At 41.5% G+C, this 5541-nt stretch overlaps 2 pseudogenes; one reads left to right on the top strand and one right to left on the bottom strand.

Moving 5' to 3' along the window:
* Window positions 1-1368, top strand: part of LOC102856476 — a 1928-nt pseudogene extending 560 nt beyond the window's left edge.
* Window positions 459-978, bottom strand: LOC102856063 (annotated as a pseudogene).
* Window positions 1369-5541: the final 4173 nt, after the last annotated feature.

The raw sequence follows: 5541 nt of genomic DNA, 5'->3' as shown, positions 1-5541 counted from the left end.
AGGGTGTAGGGGAGGGTCCCTGGTGAGGTTTATGTTTGTGGCAGTGGCTGGGAAAGGGCTTTCACACCCTGCATGGGGACACGCCTGAGGTGGCACAAGGCACCTTCCTCCTAGGTGGAAGCCCAGAGCTCCGTTGAGGAACCTTCTCCTGGTCCGTCTAAGTCTTGTCCTTCCGGAACATCTCTGGATGATGGTCTCCTTGGCTAAGCCAATGACGACTTCTAGCTTTCAGGGTCTCTGGGTCATGGGGGGAATGTGTGCCTTAAGGTGACCAAGTGTCTACTTGGCACTGCCCAGGTACTAGCCCTTACTGCATGGGGAGCTAGGGCCCTATTCCTCAGAGGAATGATCCCCTAATTGGGTCTTTTGGAGTCGTGGGCAGAGACACAGAACAGAGGTGAGTGTGGAGGGGAGGTGCTAGGATAGGGACCTGGGTACAGGGGAGAGGTAGGGGTGGCCTAGTCGTCCTTGTCCTTGGTTCCATGTTTAAGGATGCGGGTAAACTCCACATAGTTGAAGTTGCCTTTTTTTATCAATGGGTGCCTCTCGGTACATTTCGTCCACCTCCTCATCAGTGAACCGGTCTCCCATGGTGGTAAGCAGCTCCCGGAGGTGATCCTCGTGGATGAAGCCTGAGGCTTCCTCATCAAAGCAGGCGAAGGCATTTCGGATCATATCCTCAGGGTCGGTGCCGTTCAGCTTCTCCCCAAACATGGTGAGGAACATGGTGAAGTTGATGGGCCCCGGGGCCTCACTCATCATGCCCTCCAGGTACTCGTCTGTAAGGTTCTTCCCCAGCGAAGCCAGCATGTCGTGCAGTTCCTCCTTGTCAACGAAGCCATCGCGGTTCTGGTCAATCATGTTGAAGGCCTCCTTAAACTCCTGGATCTGGGACTGGTCAAACATTGCAAAAACATTGGAAGTGGCCCTCTGTGGCCGTTTCTTGGTGGTCTTGGCCGTGGCCCTTTTGCTGGACATCTTGTCTTCTGGTGTATAGGGCTTCGCTGCGAGAAGGACTGGTGCAGAGAAGGCGAGAAGACGAGAATTCTAATATCCAGTCCAGGCTCACAGATACCAAACACATCACCTGGAGGGCTGTGCTCAGCAGCAGCAGCCTCTACGTCAAGCTCCCCTGTGGTGCCCTGCTGGAGGGGAGCAAAAATAGTCTCACAGTTCTCCTTGAGTTTGCCGAGGAGCAGCTCCGCATGGACGACGTCTTCATCTGATGACAGAGCCGCCTTGCTCCGGACCTTCAGTTTTCTGGGCTTTGATATTGTGAGACCAGGGCATCCCCTTATCCCCAAGAGACCTGGCACCTGCTTCATAGTCGACACGCTTGAGAGAGATTGCTCCGGAGAGGACTACTGACCCCAGTCGCCATCACAGGAGGCCTGGTCACTCCAGGTGTCCCTACTTCCTGGGTGTGTCCGCATGTTGTAATTGTGCAAATACATGCTCACTCCAAATTAGCATTATATTTAAGTTTAATATTGTGTTTGTGATACTGAAGTATTTGCTTTAATTCTAAATAAGTTTCTAAAAAAAAAAAAAAGAAAAGAACTCGTGAAATAGTATACAAAATGGGTGACCTTGGAGGACATTATGCTGAACGGAATATCTCAGTCACGAAATGACAGGTGCTGCATGGTGCCACTATTGTAGAATGGGACTGACATCAGAGTTGGAGTGAGACTGAGAAAAAGTGGATAAATTATGTATACTGCTGAAACAGATGAGGGAGAGAACAGTTTAAAAGCGATATGTGATTGGGTATTATGGTTATGACAAAAGTCCAGAATAAAGGCTGCATCGTAGAGTGTACTTGGGGGACCAGGGTGACTGGGGGTTGGGGGTTGGGGTGTTGGGAACAATGAAATAATTTTTCTTTTACTTTTCAAAGAGAGGAACGAACTTGGGGGTGGGGGGAGGAATGGGCGGGGAGAAAAGTGCAACAATGAATGAATGGAAATTCAAAATCTCTGTAAACGTTCATTAAAATTAATAAACATGAAAAAAATTACAAATTTTTTTTTAAAAAAAGAAAACAAATCCTAGAAAGCTATTGACAAACAAAAAGTTCAGAGTTTCCAGAGGCACGTTGTTTAGGAAGTGAATGTCATTCCTACTCATTGACATAGAACTAAGCATATTTTGGATTTGAAAATAATTAGAGCTTTATTGATGGGAAAACAAAAAAAAAGAATGAAGGAAATAAACTATAGAATACAAAATGAATGGTAAGATAATGTAAATGCTCACATCAACTTGGGAGAACTTTTTATTTTTTCACAGTTCTATGTTTTTCATTTTTTTATCCCCAATACTACCATATAGTTAAAATTTTGTCAGAGTAACTGAAAAGTTCTTCAGCAACTAACATTTAAAGTTCTCCAGTAACTGACATTTCAGAAAAATTATTATTTGTTTACTCAAGTAATATTCTTCACTGGGAGATAAATCATTCTAAGACTTTTTCTGGTCTCTCTCTCATCCCCAAAATAGCCTGAGTCACCTTTTTTTTTTTTAATTAATTGTTATTCCTGAGAGAGTCAAGAGAATTTTCTACATACAGTGACTTTATATTCTGCAACTCTGTGGCCAAATTTAGTGTTTCTTTAGTAAGACCAGTTCTAAATTATATAAGGTCTTCAAGAAAATGAGGAAGGGCCATGTCTAGTGAGGCATAACTCTAGCAAGACAGATATTGTTCTAAAGAGAAGTATCTAAATTAAGACAGATTAGGAAGATGATTGGCCATCCACTACCAAAACATAACAGGCCTTAGATGATCTTATGTACAATACAGAATACAGCACACTTAGAGTAGACTAACTGATAAGGCAACTGAGGCTGAGCACTCCCTGGCCAAATGACGAGGTATTTTGGAGCTCTGCTCAAATTCTTTATATAAACCAGAGCTGAGATTACATGCACTATGGGCAATAAATCAGATAATGAATTTATTGTCCCATCTTTCTCATGTAAAAGAGCTTTTAGAATTTAAATGCCTGCCTTCAGGTTGGTAATGCAACTTCATAAGCTCTGCTGGCTAAATAATAAGGAGTTGCATTGCTAATCCAAAAGAAAGCAGTTGGAATCCACCAACATCTTCTTCCTTGTGAATTGTTATGTACCATGGAGTCAGAACTAATAATTGTCTCTTTAGGAGATTTTCATAGGCTGTAAATCAAATGAAGAGATTGTCCATCTTTCTCCAGTGGAGCAGCAGGTAGATTCAAACTGAGTGCCTTTGAGTTGGCAGCACAATTCTTTTGGCTCTCTTGTTGTTGTTGACCCTTTCCTGACCTGGAGGCAATTAATCTCACAGGAGGAAATTACCCAACCTTCTCCAGAAGAGCAGCTGGTGTCCTTGAACCACCTGCATTTGGGATTGCAGCACAGCTTCTTGCCACTAGGCCACCAGAGTGCCCTTCCTTGGCACTAGGCCTCTGACAACCCACTGGAGTGGCAGGATATTTATATATTTTTATATTTATATTCATAAATTTATATTGATGTTGTTGTTGTTATGTGCCATCAAGTTGTTTGAGACGCACAGCGACCATATGTACAAGAGCTCTGAAGCCTGCCCTGTCCTGAGCCAGTCTCACTGATTCCAATATACCTAACCCCATTTCACCAGTTATTATATCAATCCATCTCATCTAGGGTCTTCCTATCCTGTGCCATCTGTCCATCCTTCCAAGAACGATGTCCTTCTCCAAGGATTGGTCCCTCCTGGCCACGTGCACAAAGTATTTGAGATGGAGCTTCAAAATTCTAGCCTCCAAGGAGAAACTCGGTTTCACCTTCCTCAAGACGGATTTATTTGTTTCTTTGGTGGTCCATATGTTCAAGACTCTTCTCCAGAACCACAAGTTGAAGGCATTGGTTTTTCTTCTGTCATCTTTAGTCATTGTCCAGCTCTCTGATGCATTGCAATTAATTGTGATGACCATGGCCTGGATTAGGCACACCGTAGACTCTTGGCTGACATTATTGCTTCTCAGGACTCTGGAAAGGTCCCTGACAGCAGATTTACCTAATGCAATTTGTCTTTTGAGTTCCTGACTGCTGGTGCCTAGAGTGTTGATTGTGAAGCCAAGCAATCTGTTATTAACAATTAGTTAACAACTTCAATCTCTTCTCCATCTATCATGGTGCTTTCAATTGGTCCAGTGGTGAGAATCTTTGCCTTCTTGATGTTGAGGTTCAATTCATATGGAAAACTATAGTCCTTGACCTTCAACAGCAAGCACTTAGGGTCCTACTCCATTTCAGCAAGCAAGGTTGTATCATAATGTAAGTTTTTTATGATCTTCCTTCAATCTTAATGCCACATTCCTTGTTATAAAGCCCAACTTCCCATATATGTTCTGCATATAGATTGAAAAGGTATGGAGACAGGATACACTCCTGACACAGTGACAGTCTTTTCCTGATTTTAAATGCAGTCTTTCCTTGTTCTGTTTGATGACTACTACCTAGCCCTAGTATAGGTTTCGCATGAACACAATCAAGTGTTCTGGGATTCCCATTCTCCTCAAGGTTAACCACAATTTGTTGTTATCCACACAATCAAATGCCTTTGCATAGTCAATGAAACATAAATAGACATTCCTCTGATACTCTTTGCTTTCTACCAAGATCCATCTGACATTGTCTCTAGTGCTACAACCTCTTCTAAACCCAGCTTGCAATTTTTTTTTTTAGTTTGGAAAAATATGTATTTCAGAATGGTGTTCATTTGAATATGAATATAAAAATAAAATTGCTAGGAAACACAAGCATTGATAGCTTTTAATTGGAATACATTGGAAAAAGAAGTAGGAATAATAACAGTAAGTCATTTAGCATATTCATAAAGAGCAAACACTAATTTATTCTCAGTTATTAATGTTAATATAGTTCGTAGTAGGGGATAAACCAGTGTTAATTGAGTTCTAAAGGGAACACATGCAGGAAATAGCTTTCAATATTATGAACAATAAATACATATAAAAAGACAGCATTAAAATTAAATCGAATTTAATTTCGTTCTGAATACGTTCATTGTTTTTATGGTAGTTCTCTGTCAATGTACTACTCCAGTCGTTTCTGGATAATTTTCAGCAGAATTTTGCTAGTGTGTGATATTAGTGATATTGTTCTATAATTTCCGTACTCTGTCAGGTCACCTTTTTTTGGAATGGGAACAAATATTGATCTCTTCCAGTCAATTTGCCAGGTAGCTGTCCTCTAGATCTCTTGGCACAATCTGGTGAGCACCTCCAGGTCAGCATCTATTTGTTGAAATATGTCAATTCCATCAATTTCTGGGGCTTTATTGTTTGCCTAGTCCACCAGAGAAGCCTGTACTTCCTCCTTCATCACCCTTACCTCTTTATCATATGTTGTTCATGAAATTCTTCTGTGTCAGTCAATTCTTTTTGGCACAGTGACTCTATATACTCCTTTCATCTTCGTTTAATGATTCCTTTTTTTTCTATATTTTATTAATTTTCATAAACATTTACAGAGATTTTGGGTTTCCATTCATTC

The sequence above is a fragment of the Elephantulus edwardii genome, unplaced genomic scaffold, assembly GCF_000299155.1.
Source record: "Elephantulus edwardii isolate Elephantulus edwardi_28Jun2011 unplaced genomic scaffold, EleEdw1.0 scaffold01062, whole genome shotgun sequence".
NCBI classification, from domain to species: Eukaryota; Metazoa; Chordata; class Mammalia; order Macroscelidea; family Macroscelididae; genus Elephantulus; species Elephantulus edwardii.
The sequence above is the reverse complement of the archived record's forward strand: the minus strand, read 5'-3'. Positions and strand labels throughout refer to the sequence as shown.